Consider the following 17,691-nt stretch of genomic DNA (forward strand, 5'->3'; position numbering starts at 1 on the left):
TGCAATCGAAAATCTCTTCCCAACTATTTTGCCATTTATATGGCACAGCTGTCAGTTTTTTGGTCCTTAAAACCTGTTATGGCAAGGCGATCCCATAGGGGAACTCCCTGTGAGACCATATGCTTTATAACATTTTTGGCATGTGTTTTTCAGGAATTTTTTTTGTTATTCTGCCTCTCACTGTTCAAATAAACCTACCATTAAAATTATAGACTGATCATTTCTTTGTCAGTGGGCAAGCGTACAAAATCAGCAGGGGATCAAATACTTTTTTCCCTCACTGTATCTGATGTTGGCAGAAAGTCTAAATTCTTGTTAATCTAACTGTCCAATTTACAGTAGCTATTACAGTGGAAGAATACCATGCCATTGTTTGAGAAGAGTGTACAGTTATGAGCTTAAAATTGATTAAGAAACCAATTAGGCACATTTGGGCAGTCTTGAAACAACATTTTGAAGAGAAATACAATGTTTCATTGGATCAGTTTAAAACTTTCAACATACACTGCTGCCATCTAGTGGCCAAAATCTAAATATCACCTGAGCTGGAATAATACATTATGGCCTTTCTATTGCATTTCAAAGATGATGGTACAAAAAAAATACAAAACAACGCATGTTTTCTTTGTATTATCTTTTACCAGATATAATGTGTTATATTCTCCTACATTCATTTCACATTTCCACAAACTTAAAAGTGTTTCCTTTCAAATGGTATCAAGAATATACATATCCCTGCCTCAGGTCCTGAGCTACAGGCAGTTAGATTTGGGTATGTCATTTTAGGCGAAAATTTAAAAAAATGGGCAGATCCTTTTAACTTGGCAAGTCAGTTAACAAATTCTTATTTACAATGACGGCCTACGGGGATGAGTGGGTTAACTGCCTTGTTCAGGGGCAAAATGTCAGATTTTTTGCCTTGTTAGCTCGGGGATTCGATCCAGCAACCTTTTGGTTACTGATCCAACGCTCTAACCACTGCCACCCTTAGTTGACTGGTTTGGTGGTCAATATTATGACAGTCTCTTTCAGAAGATGGTTATACATACTTCAAGGTCTCGGGGTCATTGGAGTGGATGATGTTGTAGATGTGAGAGGTCACAAAGGCCTTGACCTGCGCATTCTGCTCCTGGACCTCTGGTTTCTGCTCCTGCATCGATGCCTTCAGTATTTTCTTCACCAGCTCCAGGTCACTTGCCTCAGGTGTCCTCATCAGAATCAGGTAGGCTGCCAGTCTCTTCTGCACGGCACCCTTAGCATGTGAGCTCACTCAATGGAGGTTAGAGCAAACCTGGAAATGAAAACAAAATGGCAGCTAATAAGTCAATGCATTCGAGAAAGGAGAATGTGTGCTACAGTATATCAGCGGAGAACCCTTATTCACAAAGAGTTTCACAGTAGGAGTGGTGATATAGGATCAGTTTGCCCTTTTAGATCATAATGAATAACATATGGATAAGGGGGTATGTGATCCCAGATCATCACTTTTCTCAGAGACACTTTTTGAATACAGGCCCATTTTATTGATATTTTTGCATATAGTTTACCTCATCGGTCACAGACAGGCGTCTGAAGGCCTGGATGGAGGTGAGCTGCACCTGCAGGGTTGTGGCGGACTGTCTCATGAACTTCCGCAGGGTGGTCTTCATGGTGGCGTCGGCAGCCTCCATGGCCTCCAATGTTTCCAACAACCTGGACGCCATTACATAAAGAGAGATTCAGATAAACAAGCAATGATGTCGAACTTTCCATGCCATGTGATTAGGTGGGAAGAAGCTGATTGGTTGAGCAACAACATACCCTCAGGGTCAGGAATGTCAGATCCTTCTCTCCAGTGCATTCAGCAGCCAGAAGGGAGGCGAGGAACTCAGACACAGCTGTGATCTCTGGGGTGACTTTGCCCTCAGCCTGGTAGAGCCTAGTAACACAAAACAAGAGGGTGGCAATGAACATTTGGACCACAATGTTTATTCAACTAAACTGAAACCATAAGTCATTGTCTGTAACCATCATTAACCAAGTACAGTATACATTTTGGACTTTCTTTCTGACAACTTTTCCTTGAGAAAACATGATGGGCTTGCTCTGTTTGTACTGAGCCATGCTGAGCATGTCTTTGACCAGGAGGCGGGAGGGGTGGGGCAGGAGTCCAAGGGCATAGACGGCAGTGTCAACCTCAATAGATTCAGTCCCAAAGGTCCTAAGGTGCTGGAGCATGGCGCTGCTGCACTCGCGACACGGACACCATCTCGGGGACGGCGGGGCTCATAGTGTCACCCTTCAGTCCACAGAGTTTGGCCACGAGTCTCTGGAAGGTGCTGGCACGCTGGTGGCCCTGGTTGGTCTGGTATGGGTGTTCTGTTCCCTCATGGTGGCAAGAGCAGCATTTGCGGTTTGGACGACAGCTTTGTCCTCAGCAGCCTCCATGGGCAGACCCTTGAGGTTGGCTTCATCTTCAGAGAGTAAAATGGAAGAAATGTTGTAATAGTCGCCTGGTACAGTACACATACTTTTCATAATTTTGGTAAAAGCTGAGTTGTCAAGTTTTTAAGGTTGAACAGTAAAAGGAACTATGAGAGGAAATTCTCACTGTGGTTGAAGGCTCTTTCGTTGTTCTTGCTAGTCTCTAGGAGAGTCAGTCTGTTTCACCAGTGTTGACACTCCATACTCAGTCATTTGGGAAAGAGGATGGAAGAACATTTAATGAATGACAAACTGGCCAGGATCATATGTTGGCTACCATTATTGCAGACTCAGTATGCTATTCACTGGAAAAACAGATTTTTAATTGTCTGGATTTACTGGTGGGAGAAAGGCAGGAATATGTGCTTCTCAGTGCAGGATCCAGCAGTCATGTGCTTCTTCTGACTGTCAAACTTGTAGTTGCAAGTCTGGGTGCTGCTGATCAGCTTGGACAGTGGGTATTGCTGTTGATGGGGAACCAGAATCAAACACTTTGTCAGGAACAACATTCTTGGTTGGTTTATGGTGTAAATTAATACAACTATTATATTATATTCAAATGTAATGCTTAATCAAATAATTACCAAATGTTTTTTTGTAAAGGATCGCCATCAAATTTGTTTTTTTTCCTCCTCTTACCATGCCAGAGATGATATCCAGGGGGCTGCTGTGATCCTTCTGGGCAATGAAGCTGTCGCATTTGGACAGGTGTCTGGTGACGGTGACGTCAGTGGCTATGTCTTCCCTGGAGTTAACGGCGAAGTCGGTGTCACACTCCATGAAGGGTGGCCTGAAAGTTGTGAAAGTTTTTGTAAGAGTCAAATATTATTATTTATTTTAACAACTTTTATTTATTCAGGGGAACCCAATTGAGACCACTATCTCATTTACAATAGTGCCCTGAGGACACAAATTACATCAATACAGCAACAACAAAATATATATATAAAAACTACAAGAAAGCTATAAATACATTACATCAGGTAATTACATCAAGTTGGAATAATCAATTGAAACAACTGCACACTTCAGTGAACTCCTTTAGCAGTTTTAAATTGTCCCATCGGCACTAGGGAATCCAGGTGTCATTTGTTTTGTAAGGTATTCCATAACTGTAATGCATTAAAGATAAAGGCGGATTTACCAAATGTTGTGGGACCTCAAGAGTTAACAAACACTGCGAGGGGGGTTGGCATCTCATATTTTTAGATTTCAAAAGGGAAGTGAGGTATGTTGGAAACTTGTGGAACAGAGCTTTGTAAACAAGAAGGTGAAGTGATGAAGTGAGCTACAGGACTTTAGCGAGGTCATACATCCATTTCAGGAGAGGAAGTATAGATTATTAGGTTTACACAATATGCTTTGGTATCTGTGTTTCCTTTTCACGACTGTTACTAAAAAGGCTATAAATAGTATATAGATCCAGAATGGTCAACTCCATATAATAGATAGAATGGCTCCTCCTGTGCTCTGTCTTGAGACAAGGCTATTAAGGACTTTGACCTGCAGCTTTATATATGGTGGTGTCATTCTAACAACTTGTTGTTTGGTATTTATCACCCTGATATATCACACACAAAATCCAATTGTCTTGATGACCAGACCTATATGGACCTTATGACTGTTATGTTAGGTCACTGAATAATTGGCAGTGAGTTGGCAGGTGAGGAAATTACTGTTGTCAGCTCTTACCATGTCCTTGTTCTTCTCCTCCTCCAAAGCATGCACGATTAAGGCAGAGACAATTCCTCTTTTGATGTTCAAGATGGTGGTGGTCTCATCCTCCTCAGGGAAGAGTTTCACACCTCTGTCCCTCAACCATGACCTTCAGGGAGTTCCTGTTCAGGAAAGGGAGATCATCTAGGTAACTACTTATTTTGTCGACTTTTATTCTGCCATGAAGGGTTATTGTCATGCCCTGACCTGTTTCACCTGTCTTTGTGATTGCCTCCACCCCCCTCCAGGTGTTGCCCATCTTCCCCATTTTCTCCTGTGTATTTATACCTGTGTTCTCTGTTTGTCTGTTACCAGTTAGTTTTGTTCCACAAACCTACCAGCGTTTCCCCCCTTGCTCCTGCCTTGTCTGTTTTCTAGTTTTCCTGTTCTTTTCCTTTCTGCCTGCCCTGACCCTGAGCCTGCCTGTCGTCCTGTACCATTGCCCACTACTCTGGATTACCGACCTCTGCCTGACCTGACCCTGAGCCTGCCTGCCGTCCCGTACCTTTGCCTGCCCGTGTTCGAATTAATAAACTTTTGTCACTTCACCTGGGTCTTACCTTCAAACGTGATAGTTATAAAGAAATTGAAAAGGTGTGTAAATCCCTGTCTCTGTGGTGCGCAGGATAAAACTGCATGTTTGGAGCACATCGATTTCGACCTGTGAGAAGAAGGAGAAAAGGGATGGTCAGAGGACTGTCAATTTAATGTTCCATTCTATAAGGGAAGTTGAGTGAAAGCACTGAAGAGTTGATTAAGGGCTCTGGGCTCAGCTGTCTGTCACGTACCTTGCAGGTGACTTTTGGGCCATTCTTGAGGCTGGTAGCTCCATTTACACCATTAAGGGTCTTGACTTCATACTCGTACACAAATCTCCTGAAGTTCTTGAACCTCTTTGCCACTAAAAAGAATGGGGTATAAATTAGTAACATTACAATTAAATGTATTACCAAGAGGGGAGCAATAAGTACAGATTGAACAAGTGTGACTGTTGAGTAAGGAAACTGGCAAGTAGACCTGATACTGAACGGTGATCTCATCATAAGTGGTCTAAGTCCATTGGTGGAAAAAGTACGCAATTGTCATACTTCAGTAAAAGTAAAGATGCCTTGATGCAAAGTGACTCACAAAAGTTAAAATCACCCAGAAAAATACTTATTGAGTAAAAGTCTAAAAGTATTTGGTTTTAAATATACTTAAGTATCAAAAGAAAATGCAAAATTGCAAAAACCACTGGGCGCAGTGGTTAAGGGCGCTGTACTGCAGCGCCAGCTGTGCCATCAGAGTCCTTGGGTTCGTGCCCAGGCTCTGTCGTAAACCGGCCACGACCGGGAGCAACTGGCCTAGGTCGGTAGGGATGTCCTTGTCTCATCGCGCACCAGCGACTCCTGTGGCGGGCCGGGCGCAGTGAGCGCTAACCAAGGTTGCCAGGTGCACGGTGTACGCATGACTTTCAACCTTCGTCTCTCCCGAGCCCGTACGGGAGTTGTAGCGATGAGACAAGATAGTAGCTACTACAACAATTGGGGAGAAAAAAGGGGTACAATTTTTAAAAAATAATAATAAAAAGCAAATCAGACGGCACAATTTTTCTTTTCTTTTCTATGGATAGCCAGGGGCACAATAAAACATGCAGACATCACTTACAAATGAAGCATTTGTGTTTAGTGTGTCCTCCAGATCAGAGGAAGTAGGGATGACCAGGGATGTTCTCTTGATAAGTGAGTGAATTGGACCATTTTCCTGCCCTGATAAGCATTGAAAATGTAACGAGTACTTTTGAGTGTCATGGGAAATGTATTGAGTAAAAAAGTACATTATTTTCTTTAGGACTGCAGTGAAGTAAAAGTAACAGTAGTCAAACATATAAATACTAAAGAACAGATAAAAAAAAGAAACTGACACCGAACCCAAACCGGATACGCGCGTGCGCCATCGTGCATACATTTATTTTGTCCCCCCACACCAAACGCGATCACGACACGCAGGTTAAAATATCAAAACAAACTCTGAACCAATGACATTAATTTGGGGACAGGTCGAAAATCATTAAACATGTATGGCAATTTAGCTAGTTAGCTTGCACTTGCTAATATTGATCAGAGTTACCTTGTCCTATGGATATCTACACAGTTATAAAATTGGCAAGGTGGTGTAAGCCTACACAAAACACAGACCTTATTTTAAGTGAATCTAAAAATATCCTATGGAATAAATGAATGAAGGAACCGCTTTTCAGATTTTGCTAGGTGTCATGGGAATTATGACTCGCACTTTGGTAGTCAATTCTTACCATGTCCATTATTAAAATAGGATTTCCTGCATATAGAAATTACAGTTTTTGTTTTCAACATTCATCACAGGCAACTTAACCTCTTCAGTCGACCCTCTACTTTTTTGAACATTCTGTTAAAAATCGCGAAACATTTCAGCGCCCTGCTACTCATGCCAGGAATATAGTATATGCATTTGCTTAGTCTGTGTGGATAGAAAACACTCAGACGTTTAAAAAACTGGTTAAATCACTGCTGTGGCTTTACCAGAACGGCATTTACATCGAAAAGCACAGGAAAAACTGATCACTGAAAATGGGGAAAATATATCCATGCGCTACTTGAACCCATTGATAAACGTGAACCACAATTAATTGACTGAGGTTGCAGTACCTACAGCTTCCACAGGGTGTCTAGAGTCTTGTCATTTCCCTTCGAGTTTTTTCTTGGTCAAACACATACAGGACACCGTATCTAATCCGGTCTAGGACCGGATATTTTCGTTGAGTTTCTAGCCGGACATTTTTCCAGACGGACAGCTAATAATCTTTACATCGCCTCCTGATGAATTTTATCGCTTATTAACGTTTACTAATACCTAAAGTTGCATTACAAACGTATTTCGAAGTGTTTTGTGAAAGTTTATCGTCGACTTTTTGAATTTTAAAAAAAAATGACGTTACGTTTTGAAACGATGTTTTTCGTTTATCACACAGTCTACATATAACGATATCTAGGCTTTATATGGACCGATTTAATCGAAATAAAGACCCAAATAGTGTTTATGGGACATCTAGGAGTGCCAACAAAGAAGATGGTGAAAGGTAATGAATGTTTTCTATTTTATTGTGCGGTTTGTGTAACGCCGAAATGCTAATTATTTTGTTTACGTCCCCTGTGGGTCTTTTGGGGTGTTGCATGCTATCAGATAATAGCTTCTCATGCTTTCGCCGAAAAGCATTTTAAAAATCTGACTTGTTGCCTGGATTCACAACGAGTGTAGCTTTAATTCGATACCCTGCATGTGTATTTTAATGAACTTTTGAGTTTTAACTAATACTATTAGCATTTAGCGTAGCGCATTTGCATTTCCAGAGCTCTAGTTGGGACGCAAGCGTCCCGGGTAGAAGCAACAGGTTAAACTATATTTTTATTCAAACAGTATTTGTCTCCTGTCTCCAGTATCATTGTGACTTCAGAGCTGTGTGTGTGTTTTACAGATGGCAGAGAAAAGCAGAGCACCAGTGTGGGACTATTACACGGAATTGGCACCAGGGAAAGCAAGGTGTCTTATTTGTGCTAAAGATATAAGCTTGGGGTCAGCAACGGCTAAGTAAAAAAATACCACCAACCTGTGGAATCACCTTAAGAACACCCATCCAAAAGCCCATAATATGTATTATATTAAGTTAAAATAAAAGTGTTCATTCAGTATTGTTGCATTATTACAAGTATGTGTATACATATACACATGTATATATACACATTTATATATACACATTTTAAAAATCGGTATCAGCGTTTTTTTGTCTTCCAATAATCGGTATCGGTATCGGCGTTGAAAAATCATACTCGGTCGACCTCTACTCCATATATACTTCCATTCATATTTTCACCCTCTACCTGGGGAACTTCAGATGAGTCTTGGGAGGCCTGTGGGCATCCTACAGCAAAATAAAGAGACATGTACATGTTCGTGAGAGCCTCACATTTCAACAGAGGGGTGATATTCGTGTATAGTCCAAACTGTTTAGATGCTACAGACAGAAGTTGGCAATCGGCTGTACTGACTTCAGACAAGTGATTCACATTTTTAAACAGTCCATTTATATTTTCAAACCGGGCTATACATTTGGGGGAGTTTTTTTTCTCATCTGAGGAGCCTCATTTCACTGCCAAAAATAAAATTAAACTATCTAGTGTTCAGCAAAATAACAACACAATGTCAAATACAGGTAGCCTAGTCAAATAATGAACATCCAATCACATTAACCGTTACTCTCTCGCAGGAATTCCACTACGGTCCGCATGTAGCCAAATGTAGCTGCTGCTCTTGTTAGTTTCTGTACTGATGGCGCAAAATCCATGGCAGTGAGACAGTGGAGTGGTAATGCACATGCAAGCATTTGTTCCCGACGCCACTTGGGTACACTGCAACATCCACCGAGTGGCTCTTGCTGCCAGCTTGATATACGTTTTGGACACGATAGTGAAAATGGTTAACTTTATTAAAGCAAGGCCACTGAACTCTCGTGTATTTTCTGCACTATACAATGACATGGGCAGCGACCATTTAATGCTTTTACAACATACAGAAGTGCACTGGTTGTCAATACTGCGCCTCTTGATATGTTTTTTTTAAATTGAGAGAAGAGCTTAAAATTTTATTTTCTGACCATAATTTTCACTTGTCTGACCGCTTGCATGATGACTACTTTCTCACAGTACTGGCCTATCTGGGTGATGTTTTTCCTCACCTGAATTATCTGAATCTAGGATTATAGAGACTCTCAGCAACTATATTCAATATGCGGGACAAAATTGAGGCTATGATTAAGAAGTTGGAGCTCTTCTCTGTCTGCATTAACAATGACAACACACAGGTCTTTCCATCATTGTATGATTTCTGTGTGCAAATGAACTCAAGCTTATGGATAATGTCAAATTCGTTATCCCTTTCAGGCCCTGCCTCCAGTCCACTTACCAATATTTGAACAACAGAGCCTCATCGAAATTTCAAAAAGTGCTTCTGTGAAAATTGAATTTAATCAGAAGCCATTGCCAGATTTCTGGATTGGGCTGCGCTTAGAGTATCCTGCCTTGGAAAATCGCGTTGTTAAGACACTGATGCCCTTTGCAACCACGTATCCATGTGAGAGTGGATTCTCAGCCCTCACTAGCATGAAAACTAAATACAGGCATAGACTGTGTGTGGAAAACTATTTAAGACTGAGACTCTCTCCAATGCAACCCAACATTGCAGAGTTATGTACTGTACATCCTTTCAAGCACACCCTTCTCATTAACCTGTGGTGAGTTATTCACTATTTTCGATGAACAAATAAGGTTTTATTTGTAAGATGGTTAAATAAAGAGCAAAATGATTGATTATTATTATCTGTGCCTTGGTCCTGTAAGAGCTCTTTGTCACTTCCCACAAGCCGGGTTGTGACAAACTCACACTCATTCTTATGTTAAAGTAAATGTAACATTATAGTGTGTGTGTGGCAGGTTTACAATGATGGCAAAAAACAATATTTGAGAGTGCGCTGGCCCTAGTGCTAGAGGGGGTACGCAGCTGGAGGTTGAACGTTTGAAGGGGTACGGGGCTATAAAAGTTTGGGAACCACTGGGTTAGTTGAGTGGCTAAATGTTAAAAAAAGAAATTGTATTACAGTCATTTGTTTGCTGTGTCCTTAATTATATTTATCGGTTATTGGAACGGTTTGTAATCAGAAACTGCAGAAAACAACATGCATTACCTGTCATAAGCAGAGATGTTTTCAACAGAGCTGGTCAGTTTCCTCTGGGTTACCAGGACATCACTGAGGACCATGTCAGGAACTTTGGAGGACGTTCTCGGGACTTTTAATTTACTAGTCCTTAGGACGTTGTGTGATGGCCCTAAGCAGTGGAGACTCCTCAGAGGAGGAAGGGGAGGACCATCTTCAGTGAATTTCAATAAAATTAAAATAGTGAAACACTGAAAAAGTTATAGTTTTTAGTTAAAACTATACTAAATATATTCACGTCACCAAAAAATGTATTAAAACACAGTTTTGCAATGAAGGTCTAAAGTAGGGTCAACAGCACTCTGTAGTGTAGCACTGGGGTGTAGCCGGGGGACAGCTAGTTTCCGTCCTCCTCTGGGTACATTGACTTCAATACAAAACCTAGGAGGCTTGTGGTTCTCACCCCCTTCCAAAGACTTACACCGTAATTATGACAACTTCCGGAGGTTGTCCTCCAACCTGTCAGAGCTCTGGCAGCATGAACTAACATGTTGTCCACCAAATCAAAGGATCTAGTACGGAAAGCATAAGCTACAGCTAGCTAGCACTGCAGTGCATAAAATGTGATGAGTAGTTGAACCGATTTGAACAAATTCTAATTTCTAATTTCTTCACAAATGAAGGAGAAGCAAGAGAGAGAGAGAGAGAGCTATATTTAATATATACTCTGCTCTAAAATAAAAAAAATAAAAGGGAACACTTAAACAACACAATGTAACTCCAAGTCAATCACACTTCTGTGAAATCAAACTGTCCACTTAGGAAGCAACACTGATTGACAATACATTTCACATGCTGTTGTGCAAATAGAATAGACAACAGGTGGAAATTATAGGCAATTAGCAAGACACCGCCAATAAAGGAGTGGTTCTGCAGGTGGGGACCATAGACCACTTCTCAGTTCCTTTGCTTCCTGGCTGATGTTTTGGTCACTTTTGAATGCTGGTGGTGCTTTCACTCTAGTGGTAGCATGAGACGGAGTCTACAACCCTCACAAGTGGCTCAGGTAGTGCAGCTCATCCAGGATGGCACATCAATGCGAGCTGTGGCAAGAAGGTTTGCTGTGTCTGTCAGTGTTAGTGTCCAGAGCATGGAGGCACTACCAGGAGACAGGCCAGTACATCAGGAGACGTGGAGGAGGCCGTAGGAGGGCAACAAGCCAGCAGCAGGACCGCTACCTCCGCCGTTGTACAAGGAGTAGCAGGAGGAGCACTGCCAGAGTCCTGCAAAATGACCTCCAGCAGGCTCCAAATGTGCATGTGTCTGCTCAAACGGTCAGAAACAGACTCCATGAGGGTGGTATGAGGGCCCGACGTCCACAGGTGGGGGTTGTGCTTACAGCCCAACACCGTGCAGGACGTTTTTCATTTGCCAGAGAACACCAAGATTGGCAAATTCACCACTGGCGCCCTGTGGTCTTCACAGATGAAAGCAGGTTCACACTGAGCACATGTGACAGACGTGACAGAGTCTGGAGACACCGTGGAGAACGTTCTCCTGCCTGCAACATCCTCCAGCATGACCGGTTTGGCGGTGGGTCAGTCATGGTGTGGGGTGGCATTTCTTTGGGGGGGTCGCACAGCCCTCCATGTGCTCGCCAGAGGTAGCCTGACTGCCATTAGGTACCGAGATGAGATCCTCAGACCCCTTGTGAGACCATATGCTGGTGCGGTTGGCCCTGGGTTCCTCCTAATGCAAGACAATGCTAGACCTCATGTGGCTGGAGTGTGTCAGTAGTTCCTGCAAGAGGTGCTATGGACTGGCCCGCCCGTTCCCCAGATCTGAATCCAATTGAGCACATCTGGGACATCATGCCTCGCTCCATCCACCAACGCCATGTTGCACCACAGACTGTCCAGGAGTTGGCAGATGCTTTCGTCCAGGTCTGGGAGGAGATCCCTCAGGAGACCATCCGCCACCTCATCAGGCATTGTAGGGAGTTCATACAGGCACGTGGAGGCCACACACACTACTGAGCCTCATTTTGACTTGTTTTAAGGACATTACATCAAAGTTGGATCAGCCTCTAGTGTGGTTTTCCACTTTAATTTTAAGTGTGACTCCAAATCCAGACCTCCATGGGTTGATAAATTTGATTTCCATTGATAATTTTTGTGTAATTTTGTTGTCAGCACATTCACCTATGTAAAGAAAAAAGTATTTAATAAGAATATTTCATTCATTCAGATCTAGGATGTGTTATTTTAGTGTTCCCTTAATTTTTTTGAGCAGTGTATTTTTGTACATTCACGTACCTAGCTAGCTAGTTTAGCCTAATCAAACACCTGGCTCAAACAGAGAGGGATGCTAGGTTACTTAGCTGGCTATGGCTATCCAACACTGGAACTGTTCCAAGTCAATATATGCTTTTGGTTCTGTTCATTTATTGCCACGGGCCCGTCGGTGTAACTGCTAAGCTGCTTGCTGACTGCACACTGTACTGCATGATTGTAGCTGATATACATGACGTTAGCTAATATGGTGACAATTATGTAGGCAGTTAGTGGTTATGATATGAAGGCCTGTAAAGTTTTTTTTTGCCTGGTCACAGACAGCTGATGTGTTGTTGTGCACTGAAGTCCACAAGCGAAGGGAAAAGGTGAGAGGAGGAGAGAGCATAGATGCGAGAAGTAATTATACAACAATCAAAGGGATCATGCTGTTTGTATGTGGCTGCTATGAGAATGAACTGTGTTTGCATGTGATCAGGGGTGTATTCATTCCAGCGATTCTGTTGAAAAACGTTTCTTAAACGGAAGCAAACGTAACGAAATGGGGATAAACATACCTGAATTTGTCCAATAGAAACTTTGTTTGCAAGTATTGGACTAATGGCTACAGCCTGGATCAGCTAGATACATGAAAGAGTGTGTAAGTCGGTATTGAATGTGTCAATGTCTGTCACCTTGATTACTCAAATGTCTCTCAACTTGTGCACCTACATTGAAGAACTCTTATTTATAGGCTAGGTTGTAGCAGCCTCATGATGAACATTTGAGTATCATGTAGTAGACCTTAACCTATTAATGTTACATTGAGCTGGAACATGAAAGACTGTCATCCAATATGCTGTAATAGAAATGCTCATAAAAAAGTGTCCTCCCTCATCTTAAATGGCACAGACCACCAATGGTCTCATGGGAACCTTCTCTGAGAGACCTTTGTCTAGTTCCCTTTAAGTTCCCAAGATGTCACTGAGGACCATGTCAGGACCTTTTGAGGATGTTCTCAGTACTTAAAATGTACTAGTCCTTAGGACGTTGCATGATGGTCCCAAGGAAACGTTCTCTGAGAGACCTGTATCTAGTTCCCTGTAAGTTCTCAAGACGTCACTGACGACCATGTCAGGAGCTTTTTAGGACTTTCTCTGGGCTTTTTTTTTGACTAGTCCTTAGGACGTCGCGTGGCGGTTGTCGCGAAAAATTCTAATCAAGTGGTTATTTAAACAAACAAAAGACATCCTTCTGGTGCCAAACATTCACGGTAAACAACCTTCCTTTGGGTTGCTGAGTTTAATACCTTCTTTATCAAAACACAGTCAATGTGGAAAATAATTTTAAAATATATATATTAACATCACAAACAAGCTTTATTACAGCAAATGGGACAATAATCTTGCTGACAACGAGCCCAGTGGTAGGGGTCAGCGTGATGGAAATGTCCATCTCGTTTAGAACCTTTCCTACACTATTGACAGAGACTCCTCTTTGTGCACTTTGTACACACAGTGTGTAACATGAGCTCTACATCTGGGTCCTTATCCTCAGGGTCCTCGTCATCAGAGATGTTGTCAGGAATTGGGAATAGGTCAGGGAAGTCATTCAGTTTCCAAATCATAATTAAAACCCAATTAATAATCCAACCCAAATGTATAATGACATTGCTCAGTGATTCACGTTGGTTCTATCACTAAACGTTCAAACCCTCAACTTAGCACACATTGGCACAAGCAGATTTTACAAGAACATGTAGTATAGTTATCCACAGTGGTGGGCCGTCAGGGCCAGCAAGGCCTTCTCTGCTGGCCTAAACATCATCAGAATATAAACATTTTTTCAAATATATTTTCCCACAAATATGTATTAAATTATTCCCCAGAGTAAGAGTTATACTCTTCATTTCATAGCTTTCCTCTTGGTTGCACTGCTTCCAGCCCCATGTTGAGATTTGGAGGGCTGGTCTTTATGTTATATCTTTTATCCAATCATATTCAGCCATCATGTGTTGCCAGGGGTCTAAAATCTGCCCTCGGGCCTTCAGAATCAACAGTGCAGGCGCTTGTAGCTTAAAGTGAATGGAAATGAAAATGTAGTGTCAACCAATCAGCTTTAGAGCTGGCTATTGTGTTACACAGGTGTTACACAGGAGCCAGCTAGCAGGCGTAGTGTGTGCACGTCTTTTGATTGGATTACCAATATTGAGAGGCAAGTCCTATGGGCAGGTCTATGCAGAACTAGGAAACTGAATTTGATAAACGAATTCATTTGCGTACTACTAAGCTGTTTTTTCAACCCACAATGGCGGAAGGAGGAGAAGATATCGATTTGGTCGAGGATATAATTATAACGCCATTCTCAAGACAAACTTTTCAAGAAAAGTTAGACATTGTAAGGAGAGGTCGCCCGACGCCGACGCTACAAAGCCTGTCACAGGCGGGAAAGGGGTTCGTTCGCCACTTTCAAAGTTCCAACTACGAGCGCTATCAATGGCTCACAGGCTCCGAGAAGCACTGCAAACTGTACTGCTGGGAATGCCTATAATTTGCAAGTGATCGATTTGGTGTTTGGAGCCACACTGGCTTTGCAAACTTGAGGTGTCTAACCAAGGCAGCAACGAGACACCAAAGTACGGCTGGGCACTTACAAGCAATGGTGCTTTTGAAAACTTTTGGGGACACCCGAGTGGATCTACAGCTCAACGAACAAGCGCGCAAGGGCAACGGAGCTGCACAATGAAAAGGTGAAGAAAAATAGGGAAATATTGAAATGTTGATTGTGTCATGTTTTTGGGTAAACAGGAACTGTATATATTTTTTGACTTAAAGCTCAAAGTTTGTGGACCAGAAATGGATAGAAGAAGAATATTAATATAACTCTGTTGCACTCGACTATGTTCTTGCATATTAGTTGAACTGTACTGTATTGTGCTCTTCCCCTGCAATTCTCTGAAAAAAAATGTCAATTTCAAGGTGACGCAATAGCTGGTTATAGTGCGTTTCTGTCTAAATGTATAGTGTCTAGAGCCATGGCATCATAATGATGGTAATAAGAGGTGGATTAATTTGGATGGGACTGTGTAGGACCTCACTGAAGGCCCAGGCCCCAGGCCCACGGCACGCCACTGGTTATCCATAATTCTAGCATTAACTCTCTCATCACGTGACAATTATATATCAGTATCTCAATGCATTCTTAGTCTAAATTACTATACATTTTGCAGTGTGTAGACCTCTACAATCAACTTGACACCCCAATACGGGCACAGTTGACCAACCCCCTCTCTCCCTCGGCATTCAATCTTCTGGTGTCTCTTCATTTTCTTCTTCAGATAGCTTTACAGTTCGTCTTCCCAATAGCACACATGTTCCAAGTGGATGGCCCTTGATAATGTCTCTCACCTTTACAGTCCATTATGTCTTGTTCATTAGCCAACCAGTATACCAGCAACATGAGAGAAGTTTGTAACGGATCTCTCTCCATGCTCACTCCATGTGAACTCTTGTCGCACTCCTGAGAGAAAGGCATGAGAGAACAGGCAGTTGATAGCTTTGACTGGATACTGTGTACAGGTGGCCGACTCAGACTCAGGTCTCACGGTAGAAGTGGTGAAGGACCATACTGAACGCCATTTTTGCCGTTGCTTCAGCCGGTTAGAAGGAGTTTAGGTTCACACTGTTCTCGATCAAATTGTCCCTTTTATGCATCTAGATACCATCTGTGGTCACCTTCACCATAACCTCGAGAGAGGACAGATCAGAACAACAGTTTAGTTTAGCGCATTTCTGATTCAAGAAATCCAGGCAAATGATTTACTGTATTACAAATTTAGAAGACACATGTCAAAGAGAATAACAACAACTAGTTGAAAGCATTATTATTTTTTTAATTTGCTTACACTCCCCAATCATATCGATGGCCTCACCGCAGAGTTACAGGCTCAGGGAGACGGCTAATTCTTAGGGAGAAATCTCAACCATCCAGCAGGCCCAATCTCGTGAGATTTATATGAAAGCAAAGCAGAAACAGAACAAACACAACAAACAGCCATACACTTCTGCATATATCCTTCGATACACATGTGAACAAAACAAAACTCTCAAACTCGCATATTTAACCAAGAAGCCTCAGGGGACTGGTAATCCCCCCTTTTGACACATGACTCACATTGTGATTAATGTGTAAAAAATAAAAACACTGCTGGTTAATTGAAAATAATAAAAATAACAGATCAAATTAGAATTAATACCCTTAATAACCCCATAAATAAATAATTCAGAGGTCATTCAACCCCATTACGTGAGTGTTTCTTTCCTCTTTCTCTCCCTCTAACTCACTCATTATTTTAAAAACATTTCAAACATTTCATACATGTTGTATACCATGTTTACATTGTTTTTTTCCCCAGGAATAATTCACGTGTTCAATTAAAACTCTGAAAATAAAAATGTCTAAACATTTAATTGGTGTGCCCCTTAACTTCTTAAGGTATAGCGGGCAGCATTTTCACTTTTGGATAAATAGCGTGCCCAATTTCAACTTCCTGCTACTCATGCCAGGAATATAAGATATACATATCATTAGTAGATTTGGATAGAAAACACTCTGAAGTTTCTAAAACTGTTTGAATCATGTCTGAGTATAACAGAACTTATGTAGCAGGCAAAACCCAGAGAACTAACGTTCAGAATTTATTTTTTGTTGTCTCTGTCTGTTCACTGAGCTCTCATTGGCAAATTATATTTCTTAGGAACCTGTTTTCAGTTCCTACCGCTCCCACTGGATGACACCAGTGTTTGGAATTTGGTTGAGGTTATTCATTTGTGCAATGAAGAAGTAGGCCATCTAGGAACTGGGTAACACTGTTGAGAGTGCGCAAGACGTGAAAAGTAGCGTTGGTTTGTTGTCTTCCTGTATTGAACACAGATAGACCCGTCTACAATTTGATTGATTATTAACGTTTAAAAATACCTAAAGTTGTATTACAAAAGTAGTTTGAAATATTTTGGCAAAGTTTATAGGCAACTTTTGAAATATTTTGTAGTGACGTTGCGTTTTTTGGAAGCTGTTTTTTCTGAATCAAACTTAATAAATTGACATTTGGATATATATGGACGGAATTAATCAAACAAAAGGACCAATTGTGATGTTAATGGGACATATTGGAGTGCCAACAAAAGAAGCTCGTTAAAGGTAATGCATGTTTTGCATTTTATTTCTGCGTTTTGTGTAGCGCCTGCAGGGTTGAAATATGCTACCCTCTTTGTTTACTATTCTGTTATCATCAGATAATAGCTTCTTATGCTTTCGCCGAAAAGCCTTTAAAAAATCTGTCATGTTGGCTGGATTCACATAGAGTGTAGCTTTAATTGAGTATCTTACATGTGTGATTTAATGAAAGTTTGATTTTTATATAATTTTAAAAAATTTGCCGCGCTGCATTTTCCCAAGTGGGACGCAACCGTCCCCTATACCATAAGAGGTTAAGGTACACCCTCTCTAACCTGTGAA

The 17,691-nt window shown here is 41.5% G+C and overlaps 1 pseudogene; it reads right to left on the reverse strand.

Annotated features, from left to right (window-relative positions):
* Window positions 1–636: 636 nt before the first annotated feature.
* On the reverse strand, window positions 637–15,812 carry LOC115140429 (apolipoprotein B-100-like; annotated as a pseudogene).
* Between the last annotated feature and the right edge of the window lie 1,879 nt (window positions 15,813–17,691).

Source organism: Oncorhynchus nerka, linkage group LG13, assembly GCF_034236695.1.
Source record: "Oncorhynchus nerka isolate Pitt River linkage group LG13, Oner_Uvic_2.0, whole genome shotgun sequence".
Taxonomy (NCBI): Eukaryota; Metazoa; Chordata; class Actinopteri; order Salmoniformes; family Salmonidae; genus Oncorhynchus; species Oncorhynchus nerka.